The sequence below is a fragment of the Rutilus rutilus genome (assembly GCF_951802725.1).
Source record: "Rutilus rutilus genome assembly, chromosome: 11".
NCBI lineage: Eukaryota > Metazoa > Chordata > Actinopteri > Cypriniformes > Leuciscidae > Rutilus > Rutilus rutilus.
The window spans coordinates 17,422,935-17,440,779 of record NC_140216.1 but is presented as its reverse complement, the minus strand read 5'-3'; the positions used below and the strand labels follow the sequence as shown (position 1 = coordinate 17,440,779).

At 37.2% G+C, this 17,845-nt stretch overlaps 1 protein-coding gene across 2 annotated transcripts in view; it reads left to right on the top strand.

Annotated features, from left to right (window-relative positions):
• The first annotated feature begins 5,942 nt into the window (after nucleotides 1–5,942).
• phactr4a (phosphatase and actin regulator 4a) overlaps nucleotides 5,943–17,845 on the top strand; it is an 80,400-nt gene continuing 68,497 nt past the window's right edge. Inside the window, exons 1-2 of one of the 2 annotated variants that reach the window (XM_084422509.1) lie at nucleotides 5,960–6,173; nucleotides 6,256–6,357. The gene's annotated coding sequence lies outside the window, so the exon portion shown is untranslated. Of the gene's footprint in view, nucleotides 6,358–17,845 lie in introns of both variants that reach the window. The other variant, XM_084422512.1, reaches the window with a different exon arrangement.

The following is a 17,845-nucleotide window of genomic DNA, read 5'->3' as shown; positions in this document are numbered from 1 at the left end:
CAAAAAGGTCGTATGAATTCGTAAGAATTAGCCACCTCGTAGAATTTGTACGTTTTCCTGTGAATACTGTCCCTTTTTTGGTGTATTATCCCTTTAACATATGTACAATTTGTTTAATAGTTTACGCTGACTTCAGTGTAGGTACTAAATCCTTTCTGTTGTTCAATTCACCACAGTTATAGCAGCAACTATATTGAGAGAAAAGACACTTGCATTGGAGGTCTTCCATATTATTTCCAGCTATGCACAGACAATGACGTTAGATGTACGAGTCACAAAGTCTCGTTTTAGACTAATTTTGACTAGTCGTTAATTAAACAGCATTGTTAACAGTAAATCTAGTCATATTGTCTAGTTACTTCAGTCTTGGACAGTGCTTCATGTGTGTCTAGGAGTCTAGACTTACACACATCGCTTGACCTGCTTTCACATCTCAGACGTCAATATGAAGTGTGTGAACTCATCACCAAAGCAGTTCATATTTGGGCTAAAGCAAAACCACATACAAACATGAATAATATATACAGTACAGGACTATCAAGCAAAATTAGCATAATATAATAGATTGTGAATTTTCAACAGAATAAAAGAGGATATGAAGAAATGGACTGTGGTTTGGTTGTTGATTTCTGTCTGCAATTCTTTTCTTTGCAAGATTATGAATAATCACTTCTTGTTAAGTCTAGGAGGAATGCATTGTTTACTTTAAACTGTGTGACCTGATAAGTTTGGAATGTCATATATCCCTCCATGAGTTGCCAATTAGAATGATTCTCCGTGGTCTACAAATTGGAAATGATGTCAGAGGATTTGCCACAAAAGCTGAAAAAGTGTGACTAGTGAAACGGGAACTTGTAAACCAGTGGTCCTCAACTGTTTTATTTCAGAGCCCTCCCAATTAACAGAAACTGGGAGTACTGATACACTCACTGGCCAATTTATTAGGCACACTGTGCTAGTATAGAGTTGGACCCCATTTTGACTTCAGAACTGCCTCAATTGTTCATGGCTGGATTCAACAATGTTCTGGAAACATTCCTCAGAGATTTCCATTTTGACATTATAGCATCACGCAGTTGCTGCAGATTTGTCGGCTGCACATCCATGATGCAAATCTCTCATTCCACCATCCCAGAAGTGCCCTATTGGACTGAGATTAAGTGGCTGTGCCTCCACCATTTGAGTGAAGTGAACTCATTGTCAAGTTCAACACTGTAAAAAATGTTTGTGATTTTAACAGTAAAAGACTGTAAAAATGCTACAGTGAAAAACTGTTAATTGGTTAACAGAAAGTTTCCTTACTATACACGGTAAATAACTGTGATAGGTCTAACGGTAAGCTACATTTAATGTAATTTTACTGTAAAAATGTTACAGGTTTTGGAAGTAAAAACGAACGAGTCATTGTATAATTTACAGTGAAAAACCGTTCCCACAATTCCCTGCGTGACACTTCACATTTGATGTATTTTTGTTGAAATAACTGTTTCGTCATAGGTTTCTTAGTTTTTTTTATAATCAGTTATGTACATTAGGGTTTTATGTTACATTTAATGTTGTTAAATTAATGTTTATTGTATTTTAAAATTTCATGTGTGTTACCATGATGGTGTTTAATGTGTGTGTGAATGACACTGTGCACCTTCTGTGTAAATTAATATTAACTTTCTTGTGGAAGAACTATTTGTGATGAGCTTTGATTAATCATGTGACTCTCATTACTGCTGTGATTGTTGGTTTGTCAGTGTAATACTATGGTACAAAACAGATATCAACACTTCAGCAGAATTGTTGAATTCACATGTTACTCTGTAAGTATGTTTACGGTTTGATGTGATTTTTACAGTATTGTTCTGGTAACCACAGCTGCCAGTTTTTTCCCGTAAAAACAACGGGATTTTTTTTACAGTGAAGATAACAGTTTGAGATGATTTACGTTTTATGACATGGCATGTTATTCTGCTGGAAGTATGTTATTCTGCTGAGTACACTGTGCTCATAATGAGATGGACATGGTCAGAAACAATACTCAGGTAGACTGTAGCATTTAAATGATGCTCAGTTGGTACTTAGAGGGCCCATCATATGCCAAGAAAATTTCCCCCTCACCATTACAACACCACCAGCAGCCTGAACCGTTGATACAAAGCAGGATGGACCCCTGCTTTTATGTTGTTTACACCAAATTCTGCCCCTACCATCTGAATGTCGCAGCAGAAATTGAGACTCATCAGACCAGGCAACGTTTTTCCAATCTTCTATTGTCCAATTTTGGTGAGCCAGTGTGAATGGTAGCCTCAGATTCCTGCTCGTATCTAACAGGAGTGACACCCAGTGTGTTCTTCTGCTGCTGTAGCCCATCTGCTTCAAGGTTCAGGTGTTTTTTTTTTTTTTTTAAGCAGATGGGCTACAGCAGCAAAAGACCACACCTGGTTATTTGAGGTTTTTTGAGTTACTGTTGCCTTTCTATCAGCTCGAACCAGTCTGGCCATTCTCCTCTGACCTCTGCCATCAACAAGGCATTTTCGCCCACAGAACTGCTTCTCACTGGTTATTTTTTTTTTTTTTTTTTTTTTTCTATTTGTAAATCCTATAGTTGTGGAGTTGTGTGTGAAAATTCCAGTGGATCAGCAGTTTCTGAAATACTCAGACCAGCCTGTCTGGCACCAACAACCATGCCATGTTCAAAGTTACTTAAATCACCTTTCTTCCCCATTCAGATACTCAGATACTTCAGCAGATCACCTTGACCATGTCTACAAAATTCCTTGAGTTTTTGCCATGTGATTGGCTGGTGAGATATTTGCGTTGAACAGGTGCACCCATAACAATAAACTGTTTGGCAAGTGGAAGTATAAGTCAGATTAGAGTTAGTATATAATGTCACGGTCTGCGTGTTTAGTTTCATTTTCATGGACTTTAGTTTGTTTGTCTTCAGTCACATGTTTCATTTGTTCTAGTTTCCCTCCATTAATATGTTACCATGGACACTCATTTAATGATCACCTGCTTGACACAGCCCAGTGATTCCCTATGGGTACGTGTACCTCCAGGGGTGTAGATTTCAGTTTTCCTTTCACATCTCCAGACATTGCAGAAAATTAAGGGCTGTCAATCCATTAACGTACATTAAATTCACAATTCATTTCTTTTTAAGAAAGTACCCCAATGTGTGTGACTGGCACTCTTAGTAGAACCAGATATTTCTGCAAATTTCTCAAATAAGTGCAATATTTCACTTGTGAATTAATTATATAAATTAGAAAGAAATTGGGAAGTGCCAATTTAGCGTAACTGTTTAGGTGTGGAGGATTCGATGAGTTGGGTTGCTGTGAAACATGGCTTTGGGTAATACTACAAATGAGCAAAACTGTAATAAATAAATCTTATAATAAAGGCCATTAACTCTTTGTAATACCAGCAATAACTTTCAATGGAACTCACAGTCTCCGCCTACAGAATGGTTTAGATATGTCTGTTTATGTTAAGGTTATATATATTTACAGTGTGTCATTAAAAAGGAGAATGAATTATGGCATGTGTGGGGCAAGCTTGCTGATGATCTAACACAGATAAGATTATGCATTAATTATAAGATTAAATATAGACTGAACACACATTTTAATATGATTGGTTTACTATTACTATTACTATTTGGACTTTGTTTTTAGTTTGCACCGGTTCCCTTAGTTTATTGTAATGGTTGTTAATTGATTTGTCATTTAGTTCAGCTGTGTGCACCCCATTGTCGCCAGTACTTAAGTTCTCTGTGTTTTGGTTCTGTTTGTCCTGTCTTGTCAATGCTTTGTGGAAGTTTAAGCTGTGTTCCTGTTTCCTGAAAGTTTTATTAAAGTACTTTTGAGCCTTCATCTATGTGTTTGCTACTGTAAAAACTGTGATGATCACAGCACTATTGTACATTGGAAAATTTTGGTAAAATTTGGCTGAGAATCAGTAAAAAAAAAAAAAAAAAAACGCTTCAGAACGCTGATCAGCAAATTCACATTAGTTAGAGACTAAGCTAAACTTTAAGCAGAGCATTTAGAGAGTCAAATCCTGGCGGGATAGGCTGTTGAAAACAGCATACATTGTGTATATTTCGGGTGCTGCCAGAAGGTGCCATATTTATAGATGTTCCACTACACTTCACTGGCTTCATTTTCCTACTTTTGTCTACTGATTCTTAAAATACCTTTAAAAATGCATACTGCTTTGTCTTTTATCTCAGAACGTTTCTAAACATGGAGACTTACGCTTTTATTTCACAGATAAGGATGGATGTGTGAGGGTAAATGTTTTTAGCTTGAATAAAAGCAGAAATGAAAATGGGCCCATCCATTCGACGGCAGACTTTATATAAACTCTGTGCTGTTTAAATACTGTGATAAACCACTAATAAGCCAACATAATGCAGTATGCATGCTATCTATGCTAGTTTTAATGTTTTCTGTAACAAGCTACACATTTCAAATCACATTTGAAAATCTGATGATGGTAAGAGGAACTGGAAAGGTTTTTGTTTTGTTTTAGCAGCTATACTTGCCTCTGACCAACTTGTTAATAAAACACGTCCTGCATGACTGTAAAGACTGTCATAAGTAAAAAATAATTCATGGACTTTTCACTTATACATAACATAAAGAACTGATATGGCATATGTCTGTACGTGTAGTCTAGTTTCAGTTTTGTGTTTCATGGACTTTTAGTTTCTCATTGTTTCCTGCTTTTCCTTTCTGTTTCCTTGGTTGTCACTTTTTCTAAGGGTGCATCTCAATCAGTTCTATCATCGTGAATCAATATATTGTTTACACGAATTCGGGCACACTCCCAGACCCCCGACCAACCCTGACCTCGGAAGAGAGGTCAACTGGTAGTTTTCTTTAACAATATGATTAAAGTAAATAGAGAGACTATATTACCAGAATAACTGACTAATATGGCTTATTCTAAACTGAGAATTTATAGAGACATTTAGAGGATGCTACCAAAATAAGCAATTGGCTTTACAAATTGATTTTTGTTTTGCTTGTAGTCTTAATTATGGCCACTAGATGGCATGCGTGATTAGTGGAACAAGTTCCACACATCAGCTGGATGCCCTTCCAGCCATTAATGTCCTGTGAGTGCTGTGAACATGGATTATTATTATTATAGTCAAATAAAATCAAAACCATACAAACATTTCCATCATTTGAAATAAAATAAACGTTTACTGAAATAAAATAAAATATAAAAAAATGTAAACTCATTTTTTAGTTACCAAGACAACATTTCTTATTTTCATTTAGTTTATTACTAAAATAACTAGAAGTAAAACTGAAATAAATAATAATAAAAACTATATAGACATAAAAAAATAAAAAATAAATAATAAAAATGACAAAACACACCACAAAATTACTAAACCTTTAACTAAACTTTAACATAAAAATAAAAACAAACATATTTACAAAACTATAATAGTATGTCAGAAATAACACTGCAATTGGTAAAGGCTCCAAACACATAATTCATATTTAGAAACAAGACAGAAAGAGTGATCGAGTTTTAGAGAATAACACTTTTTTATTATTATTAAAGTCAAATTGAAATTTAAAATACATGTACATCAAATCAAATATAACATTTGCATTTTTGCACATACTGGTAAAGAACAAATGTATAAGAATAGTAGTGCTTGGTAGTTTCCAGTTTATTTTCTATTCTGTAATGATGACTTGGTAGTTGCAGTCCAGTCAAATAATATAACATATATAAAAATATATTTAGTTAATACAATTAGTAACATAAACATTATACAACAACATGTTACAACTTAAATATAAAATGTAATTATGAAATGTACAATAAATAAATGAGCAAAATCAGGACTTTGTACAAAATGTACATTTAGAAGGAGGGATTTATTATGGCAACCTGGCAACCTTACGATTTTGCTGGCAAGTTCGAGCTTTTCCTTGTCACATGATATGCCAGACTGCCAGCCATGGAAGAGAACGAACCGCCACAGGTTTTGCAGAGGAGGAATTCCAGGTGAGACACCTGGCAACCCGTGATCTCGCGCTTGATCAGAGAAGGTAGAAACCTGACAGTCAACCAACTGCTGCGGTCGATAAACACGAGTTGACATCGGGTTAACCGAACTAACTCAATCCACAACAACGCCATGAGAGGTTGTTGGATTAGGACATATTAATCCAAGAACATTTCGGATGTTTCTTTGTTTCATCTCATTTGTGTTTGTGGATCTGACAGAGTTTGACTGACAGCCGCAAGGTTAACCTGGGGGACCCGCGTTTAAAACTCTTCACGGCTTAAGAAGTTTTATGGAGGGATTTTATTAACACATTCACACAGGTAATGCTTTTTAAGTTGTATAAATGTCGTCATTTATAATAAAAGGTGATGTTTTACTGTTTTGACTTGGTGTGAAACATTAGCCGCTAACTGCTATTAGCTCAACAACCTGTTGCTGTTTCAAAACATCATCAGCTGAGCAAACCAGGAAATAATTAACAATGATAAACAATTTTAAAAAGAATGTAAACACCCGAAGCAAATCTTTTAAACACAAACGTCTAGGGAATAATTGTATAAATAATGTTATCATGTAATTTAGTTAATGAAAAAGTGACTTATGTTTTGAGTCAGGTTAGCATCCGTTCTGTGATTCACCTTTTCACCATGTGATCATCAACACTGATTTATACTATGTTGAGTGACTTTCATCATTGTGTTTTGTGACTCGGTCATATTCATTTATTTGTCGTTGACATGCACGAATTCATTGCATTCCCCACATGGTTTCAGTTGGGCTGGGCAAGTTTCAGCAGGCACAGGTAATGATCAGGTAGAAACACAGAAATGGCAACCTCGGGGTTTGTTTTCTGCCAGATACACATTGAGACCTCATACTGCAGGAATTAGAATAACTGGTGCTGTTCTATTTATTGTAAAGTTCAGGGAAGGGAAAATTGGCAAAAGTGACTTAGTCAAAATGATGACAAAAAAGATGAAATTGACATAATAATAATAATTGTATCTTTTTTGTCATAGTTATTACATTTAAAAGTCATGACTTGTACTGTGAAAACTGAATGCTGTGTAATTTTGCTGGTGGCGGTGTCCAGCTTATTACCCATTTCTGCTTTGGTAAATTGTCATTATTTCATACTAAGATATTAATAATGTGAAATTATGACATACTAAGTCATAACTTTTAATTTTTGTGCCATAGTTATGATATTAAAAAGTTAAAATGATGACCTTACCAAGATAAGATAAATCTAAGTTAATTTTTTTTTTTTATGTCAGGATTTTTTTCTTTTTAATCTCGTAAGTATGATTTAGTATGTCATAATTATCACTTAGTATGTCATAATTGTAACTTTATCTCATTAAAGAGTGTGTCAATTTAATCTTCTTAATCTCATAATTATGACTAACAGTATGTCATAATTATGACTTAGTAGTAGCCTGTGTCATAAATTTGACTTTTCATCTCATAGTTATGACAGTTGGCTATATTCCATAGTTTTGGCTATAGGCTAGAGCTCATAACTTTGACTTTTTGTGTCAGATTCAACATTTTAATCTCATAAAGGCTATGATTTAGTAGTAGGTCGTAATTTGGATTTATCTCATAATTCTGACTTTTTATCTCATAATTATGACTTATGAGAGTATGTCATAATTATTACAGTTTATGTCATAATTAAGATTCACCAAAGCAGGATTGTTTTCTTATGTTGTGGAAATGAGCTTCCATAGCCTACAGAGTGGACTCGGGGTTAATCATAAATGAAAAATGTGGCTGTGTGTCCTGCAAATGTTGCAGTGATTTTGTTCAGTAAATGGCCTAGTTCAAGCTTGACTGTGTCTCATTTAACCTCCATTCATCTAGTCAGCACATCAAACAATGACTGTCAGACAATGAAGGATTGTTTAGTTGAGGTCAGAGCTCTTGATGCTCTTAGGATGATGAAGTGCACTGTGAGCATCCTGAAATTGCTGTTGTGATGTCATTTTAGTTCTCTGAGCAACTTAAGGTTTTGTCTCAGGCTATAGGGGCTTTCGCCCCTAATGGCTGAAGTACCCGCTTTTTGGCGTGTTCGCACCGCAGGAACTGGGAATGATTTTAGTTCTAGGAGCGCCTTTTGGGGGAACTAAATTACCTCCTATTTCAGAGTTGGTCTAACTAACCCAGCGCAATAGGAGCTCAGTGTTTCCCACAGGATTTTTGTGAAACTGTGGTGGGTGGACCTCTGTCCCTCTTGGGGGGTCTGGGGGCATGCCCCCCCCCGGAATAAGATTTTGTACATTTTAAAGTTAAAGGCCCCCTGAAATCAAAATGTAAGTTTTTTTTTTTTTTAGGTTTTAGCATTAAGGCTCGTTCACACCAGGACGATTATAGCGCGCGCTTATCGCCAACGTTTAACGCCTTGAAGTTGTGACTAAACAAATGGCGCCAATGTGAGTATGCACACCGGCAGGTGTAAAATGACATTGTTAGGCGCATCTCGTCAGTAAAGCCGGTTCCTTGATTAGTAGTAAATTGCCATCACCTGCTTTCAGATGGAGCGGCATTTACAACACAGAGCTGTAGTTAACTGACAAGCAGAGCCATATCGCATTAATTATCGCGGACGTATCGCCTGCGATAATTAATGCGATATGGCTCAGCTTGTCAGTGAACTACGGCTCTGTGTTGTAAATGCCGCTCCATCTGAAGCCCTAGCACGTAAATACTGGCTCTCTTCTTCTTCTGTGTGACAAGGGAGTGTCAGAAGCGTAAAGTTGCGCTGCGCCACACTTGTGTACTGGGGTACTTATCAATAACCATCATCTACTGTCAGGGAGTGAATTTGCACATTTCGCACTGCCAGTTAAAATCGCTTTGGTATGAACACAAAGAAAAAAGAAAAAAGTCTCAAAGCCCTGGCGATAAGGGTATGCATGAATAATGAATAAGCTGGTGTGTTCCAAAATAATTACAAAATTCGCATTTAGGAGATATAAGCATTCAAAACTTACAGTCTCTCACTTCCGCTAAAATGGATCACGGATCACCGCGGACTTCAGCTTCTCATCACATCTTCTGTCCAATCAAATGCTCTCTAGAATCTGAAACGTCCCGCCCCCTATGCTATAAATAACACCTGGCCAAAGCGACCGTTGTTAACACGTCACGGAGCAATATGGGCTGGAGATGTGTGTTCGGTTGCTCAAACGCTCGAGTTTTATTCTGTTTTCCAACTGTACGTTGGTTAAGAATGAAATGGCTAGAATTTATTCACACCTCTACTATTGAATCCAACGTATCATCAGCGCTCGAATTTGCTTCCATGGTACTGCAGTCTGTGAGATAAACTAAATGCTATTGGCTATGTGAAAAGGGGGAGGAGCTATCAAATATTGTCCCGCCTTAGCTTCCTGTTAAATTACGTCAACGCATTATACAAAGCTGCGATTTCCAAGGCACTTCAGTGGGCCTTTAAATTCATAAATCTGGTGCACTTTGAGAGTTCAAAATTTAGAGCTCTAACTCATATTCAGTATGTAAATCGAACAGTGCATTTGTACCTGAACTTTAAAGGAAACTCAAACCTCTTTTGTGATATAGGCCTAGTGTCTCAGTCTACATTACACTACATAATACTACTACTAATAATAGTAGGATCTCTCAACCTTTACGCTAAGCCAAGGAGAAAATCCAATGCAACTTTGAGGAGGCCAAGCGAAACATGATTATGGATATCTGCTCAGCTAGTGACATTGGACATCAACCACACGGCAAATGCATTTACTTTTTCATATACGGTCTACTTTCTTTGTTTAACAGTTCTATCTAAAAATGTATTAGAGAGGACTGTTAAACAGATCGTTAATGAAGATGGAGAATGGGAGCGCTGTGTGCTCTGGCATTCTCAGCGGCATCAAAATAAATGTCTGCCCAACCGTCAAAATAAAAGTCACAACAACAAACGTGGCTGATGAGAAGATTCGCATTGCATGTTTTTACTCACAAAGGCATTTGTGCAGTTCTAACCAACTAGACTAAAAGAATGTTCATGCTAGTGTTTTCATCTCCGTACTACAGTTAAATGAATTGGGTCATTCCGTGTCAAATCAAACAAATTTTACAAACTAAAATATTTTCTCTGAATAAAGACCAAATATAAAGTTTCGTGGATGTATATTTTAGAGGTTGACCGATTCATCGGTTTTGCCGATATATCGGTACCGATAGTTGATTGGTGGAACTATCATTATCGGCAAAAAATCCACACTGATAGTTTTTCCGGGTTGCGTCCGTCGCTGGATCGGCTGAGAAGTGTGTGCAGTCATTACACAGTATGAGAGCGCTGAGAAGAGACTGCTGGCATCATACAGAGCGAGAGCCGCCTCTAGAGGCCAAGTAAAAACTATCAATGGCTGAGTTGTTTACGTTAACACGTGAGTCTGCACGCAGCAGGGAGATCACACATACGGAGAGCGCTGACACTTCAAATGCGCATTTAAAACATAGACAGCAAAACGGTATGAATACATAACATTAAAGTACATATTGCCATGTCATTATAAAGTAATTCATTTGTTGACTAAATGCTGCATTAGCAGAGAAAGAACAGAAGTATGTTTGCCGTCGAGTCTGAGAGGACTAACATTAGTAGTGTCTACCTCAAGCGGTTAAAACAATGTGACAAAAACACACGCAGACCTGACCCAAATGTTTTATTTCGCAATTGTTACCATCTATTTGCATTAGTTTATATCCAGCTGGTCACTTTTATGTATTCATTAGCCGGCGAAGTTTAATATTTAAAACTAGTGACGTGATTGCTTTCTCAACATTGATATGTTCATGTAGCCGACAGAAACATTAACAAATCAGAAATGCATTCTATTTCAGTTATTGTTTTTATCACTACAATACATATTGTTATTTTGATTAGATAGCCTAATCATTCAAGTGTTCTAAATAGAAGCAAATAAACTGAGAGTAAACTCCAATGTTCTTGGCTGCCCTTGATGGAGTTATGGTTGGCGAATCTAGCTGAACGGAGAAGTTGTGATGAAGTGTTGGGTTGGCTGAGACCATAAGCAGTTCTGTCTTCGCATGGTTGAGTTGAAGGTGGTGGTCCTTCATCCAGCAAGAAATTTCTGACAGGCTGTCCGAGATGCGAGAAGCTACCGTCGGATAATTTGGTTTGAATGAGAGGTAGAGTTGTGTGTCATCAGCATAGCAGTGATACGACAAACCATGTTTGTGAATGACAGATCCTAGTGATGACATATTGATGTAAGAGAAGTGGTCCAAGCACTGAGACCTGAGGCACCCCAGTAGAAGATGTTGCGACTTAGACACCTTACTTCTCCACGACACCCTGAAGGACCTACCTGAGAGGTAGCCTAAGACTTGAACCATTGGAGTGCGGTTCCTGAGATGCCCTTCGTCTTGAGGGTTGACACTGACAGAAGGATCTAGTGGTTAACTGTGTCAAACGCAGCAGACAGATCCAGCAGGATGGGAACTGAGGATTTGGAAGCTGCTCTTGCCAGTCTCAGGGCTTCAATAACCGAGAGCAGGGCAGTCTCAGTTTAGTGGTCGCTTTTAAATCCAGACTGGTTATCGTAAATTAGGTTTTTCTGTGTAAGAAAGGTAGATACTTGGTTGAACACACGGTTCAAGTGTTTTAGCATACTTTTAATTGACATGTTTTGTTTTTTTTCTATCACTGCTACACTGATGATACACAACTCTACCTCTCATTCCAGCCAGATGATCAGTCCAGAGGTTGTTCTGTGTAAGAAAGGCAGACTTGATTCTGTTTTTTTTTTTTTGTTAACCTCTCCTCATTTATTCTTTTTTGTGTGGAAAACTGTACACAGGACATTGTGCATATTTACTCATCTTGTGTTCTTCCAAAGAAAGTCTGTTCTATAAGTACTAACCTATATCTGTATGGTATTTTTTTTTATGGTAATGTGGTATTTTGCATGACAGTCTCAGTCTTTTGGATCTGTGCCATGTGTTTGTATGTCTGGGGCTTGTTTGAGCTAAAATCTAGCTTGTACTTTAAACTCTCACAGCTATGTAAATACTGCAGTGACACCAGGTCACTTTACACAACCAGTCAGTCCAGTTCCGTCTCATTTTTGTCAGGCTTTGGCACGGTACATTTTCTCTACTGTGGGGATGTTTGACTCATTCATGTGGTTGGTTATGTTTTTTATTCATTTTATAATCATATCCCTGCAGTCCACATTATGCTGTTCACATCACATGCACATTGTCACTGCACTGGCTGTCCCGTGATTGTTCTTGCATTTTTTACAGTGTCAGTAAAATGGTGGCCCAAGGTGTTTTTTGCTCACGTTTCCTTCTCTAGAGGGAGGTGACGCAAAGCTGCAGGAGTGTCAGTGTATGTTCTGTACATAATTCAAGTGTTGATCATTTTGTTGCATTGTCTATATTGTTTATTAAGATAATAATGTTAATACATTATAATGGACCTTGATTGCTAATTGAATGATTTTAGTGCGAGTTTCTGTTCAGTGTTACTTTGTAAAGTATTTGAATATGGGCTGGGTTGCCAGAGAATTGACAAAGCACAGACATGTAACAGTCAGTTTTTCTTCAGAGGTTAGGCTTATTTGTCTTAACATGTTCTCTGTGAGCATGAACTGTTAAAGCTAACTTCAGCTGTGCTGCATTTTTTTTTCCAACTGTACAGTGTTCAGGAGTTGTCAGACCAGTTTGTCAGGCCTTACAAATTCGTTATTACTACTACCTTAATTTTGTGCTCCATCTGCACTTTTTTTATTTACATGTTTATTTATTTATTTTTTCGTTCTCTTTCGTTCACTTTGGCATCCTTTGCTGTGTTAATGAAGATCAATGCTGGAGATCGAATATCTTTTTCAGGCAACTTGTCAAAACAACAGCAGGCATTATTGATTAACCTTATTATTTTCAAATGACGGTACATGTTGGTCAAGTCACTTGTTGATGTGTGTTCTTACAGAAATATATGAACATGTGGGTTTCAATCTTTATCTCTACTAGGCTTGGGCGGTATTCGAATTTTGATACCGTCAAACCTCCTCCCTATTTTACCGGGGTATACTGTATTACCGTGACTAATTAAAATTATTCAACATAATATCTGTGTGCGTGCAACAAGCAAGAAATGCCTTTGTAATCCGGTGACGCGTGTCCATTGATTTTTATTAATAAAACTTTTCTGCAAAGATGGAAGTTGACGATCGCCATCTCTGTAGTGAACGCGCCTATAGAGAGAAATGCACATCATTACACAATCAGAGACACAATCATGTGACACAATCATTACACAATCCTTTTTCTTTTCGTTTTGAATTGTTTCGTTTAATGAAATTGACGATCGCATCTCCGTATGAACGCGCCTAGAAATGCACATCATGGATTACTTAGCCTAATCAGTGAGTTGCCTATTTCTTTCGTTTTTAATTGTTTCGTTTAAAGAAATTTCAAGCTTTATTTATATATATTTGTCATGTCTGTGAGGCATAGCCTACACTGAATTTCGGTTAATTTATGAGATTTCAATGCAAGTGACCGCGGCATGCCAGCGCCCATCATGTCATGATTATATTAAATCCAGGCAATTGGTTGATGAAAATTTTATTAAAATTTAGATAAAATTTACACAAAACGAAATTCGTTTTAAAGAGGCCTTTTACAAAACGAAATTTATTGAAGTGGTCAAATCGTCTGACTCCCAATGCATCCCATCTTATTTGTGCTGTTCACTTTTCATAATCAACAAAGATGGAAAAAATAACATTATAATATTTTAACAAATACGAAACTTAATGCGCTTATTTAATGAACTCGAGAACAAAATGCATCCTGGCAGCAGTGAGTGGGGGTTGTTTCGGAGATGCGACATTAGGTTAGAGGTGTTTACATCTCTCGCGGTCACCTTTTTATTGCACAATTTACAAATTGCCTCGTCAGTATTTACCGCCTCTCCCTTCTCATTCGGTTGGAACCAGAAATATTGCCAAACTGCAACCACACATAAGCATTTTTTAGGCAATAAATAAATTATATATATTATAGGCTATATAAGTGCCGGTAATGACGGTATTGAAACTGATACCGGTGCTATTTTAAGATCCCGCGGTATCCGATATTACCGTAATACCGCCCAACCCTAATCTCTACTCAAACTACTGGAGATGCAACAGATGCCTGGGTTATTGAGCAATTTTGGGAGGGGGTTAAAGGGATAGTTCACTTTGAAATAAAATTTTGGTATGTTTTAGCTTACCTCAAGGGCATCCAAGATGTAGGTGTCTTTTTTTCCGCAGTAGTTTCAATTTTGATATTTTTAGGTCAAACCGTTCTTGTCTGTCAGTCATATAATGCAGGTCGATGGTCACTGTCTCAAAACACAAGCACAGAGTCCAAATTAAAACAATTCCCCATCGTCCAAATTAAACAATTCCCCATCGTAAGTACACATTGATGGCCTAAGACACGAAACGAGCGGTTTGTGTGAGAAAACGAACAGTATTTATATCGTTGTTATCTCTTGAACACAGCACACGTCCAAATGATCTGACGGCGCGGGCGGGTATAGATTAGGGCTGGTCCGAATACCATTTTTTGAGCTTCGAAGCTTCGACAGGAATTAACATCGAATATTCAAAGCTTCGGAGGGAGGGGGCTGAACATATTCTTTCTCTAATAAAGGCAGGAATCTCTATGCGTCTGTCTGTTTGCATTTAGATTATTTATCTTGCATTTAGAACCGTTCATCCAATCGACTTCACGAGTGCAGTGTCACATTTGGTGCAATATAGACACGCGAGACGTGACACGTTCAGAATTAATAAACTTTTAATACAGAACAGCGCGAGCGCCTCACGCGCAACACTGCACTTGATACAAAACACAGCCTAATATTTTTCTGAGTAACAAATAACTCTCAAATCAGAAATCAGCAGCACAGTAATTACTGACACAGTAAAGGGTAGGCTAATATATTGTTTCTATTCTATTTCCACAATGTCAAAGCAACGCAGCTTATAGACTAACGTTACAAGCTCAGGCATGCACTTTTGCCCATACAAACTCCGCTGTTCTGCGCTCTAAAATAAGAGTATTGTATTTCGCCCAAAAATACTAAAACAATAACCGTGTGAGAGGGTGTTTTAGGCTATATCATGTTATAGCCAGATATGACGATGCTTACTTAGCCTACAGCACGCGTCACCGCAGATCAGCATCTATTCATAAAGCCAACGTGCAAACTATCGCAAAGTGAAAGTGGGTCGCAGATGCTTTAACACACAATCAACTTCATTAAAAGTAAAGAATCGAAATGATCTTACCAGGGCTGTTGCCGCTCTCATATTGCGGTCTTTGATTTAGAAATTTTAGCTGACGATCAGTAAAATGCAGCTTATCTGTTGCTAGTGACGTGCACTCCATCACATCTGCCTATAGCGCGGGATTTGAAGTTCGGATTCATATCCGTTTTGCAAAAACACATTTATGTGTTCATTGTTCATATTGATAAATCAGAGAGAACTATCCGATCTGAGAAAATGCATGACAGCCCCATTCAAGCGCGAATGGGAACAGTTTCTAGGGGGATGCCAGGTGTGAAAAAATAAAATTAAAATTAAAACGAATATTCGAATGTCAAATTTTAAAATCGAATACCAACCCACCGAACGAATATTCGAATACTCGACTATTCTGGTACAGCCCTAGTATAGATATATTAGATGTCGCCTTGGCTACTGCAGTTCATTGGAACGAAACCGTAGCCAAGCGACATCTAGTGTATACATCTATACCCGCCCGCGGGCGGGTATAGATGTATACACTAGATGTCGCCTTCGCTACTGCAGTTCATTGGAACGAAACCGTAGCCAAGGCGACATCTATTTATATATCTATACCCGCCCGCGCCGTCAGATCATTTGGACGTGTGCTGTGTTCAAGAGATAACAACGATATAAATACTGTTCGTTTTCTCACACAAACCGCTCGTTTCGTGTCTTAGGCCATCAATGTGTACTTACGATGGGGAATTGTTTAATTTGGACGATGGGGAATTGTTTCAATTTGGACTCTGTGCTTGGGTTTTGAGACAGTGACCATCGACCTGCATTATATGACTGACAGACAAGAACGGTTTGACCTAAAAATATCAAAATTGAAACTACTGCGGAAACAAAGACACCTACATCTTGGATGCCCTTGAGGTAAGCTAAAACATATCAAAAATTAATTTCAAAGTGAACTATCCCTTTAAGAGAAACGCACAACCAGTTTAAAGGAGTATGAAAACGTTTTATCCATCATAACTTCTAGAGAGAAATAGTAGGGCTGTGTTAAAAATATTAATTTCTCAATTTTAAGCGAACCTCTTTTTGATGAACCAATAAAGTTTTTATCAATAATACGAATAATTTAGCTAGTTAGTGACGACAGTTTATAAATTTATTACTATGGATATTTTTCTTTTAAAAAAACGCATCGCTTTGCTTCCGAAGGCCTTTATTAACCGCCTGGAGCCATATGGATTACAATTTTGTGATGGATGGATGCACTTTTTTGGGCTTAAAAATCTGTTACTATTCACTCATATTATAGGCTGAAGCTTGAAAGAGCCAGGATATTTTTTAATATAGCTCTGATTGTGTTTGGCTGAATGAAGAAAGTCAAATACACTTAGGATGGCTTGAGTGTGAGTAGGGCCTAAATTATATTTTTGTTTATTTCACTTTAAACAATTTGGCCCTGTAACTACTAGCGTAGATTACGGAGTCTGCAAATTAGTGCCTGACAAAAAAAAAACTTTAATATTTCCAACATGACACTTTTATCAGAATAATTTCTGTATTTTTTGTTAAGGGTGTTAATTTATTAAGCAATTTCTCTGAGGTTTTATATAATGACCACTAGGAGGTGCTCTAGAGATGTTTTCCTTGATTGGTTTTCCCTTAAGAGTTATAATACGTTTTTGTTGAAACGAAAGTAAAAAAAAGTGACGTACGTTCATTGCGTTTTACTCAAATGAGAGTTCTTCTTTTTTAAAATCAACATATTGTTGATTTATCTTTCATTCACCAGCGACCCACGCACGATTAATTGGAATTGTATTTTTTATGACTTGGCCCGCCCGAGCCGCGTATTATCCACATCACTAATTCACACAATTTAAGTGCGAGAGCTTGACTGAACGGGGAGAGTGCCATGCACAAGAAATGCCGGGACAAGTGTGTGGAAAATAATTAAGTATATGCACTATATTGCATATTCATTGTATTTGTACTGTCGTAGAAATTTTAAACTACTTGTTGGACAAGAGGTTCATAAATGCTTCTCATGTTTTGGAAAGATGTTTGACACGTGTTGTTTTTTCAAATGCACGTTATAAGTGACTCAAACTCACAGTGCTTTCAGATGAAGCAGCGTTTACATTGTACATCAATGACAAACTGCGCATAAAAAAATAATTGCAGCCTTTGCGATTTTTAAAATCGCGATAAGCCATCTCGATTTAAGTGCGATTACATGGAAAGTGCGATTAATCGTTCAGCCCTATATTTCAACATCTTTTTATAGAAACATAATTGTATCATTAAAAAGTTGCAATTTAAATGTAAGTAGCTTATACAAATCAGTAGGCCTAAATGTTAACATTTAATATTATAGTGATGTAGGCTACCAACTGGGGACTAGAGATGGGGTAAAAGATGTTAAATTACTGAATACCCCAAAGGACATGTATTTCAAAAGGTCTTTCTTTTCTCTACCTTTTTTTTTTTTTTTTTTCTA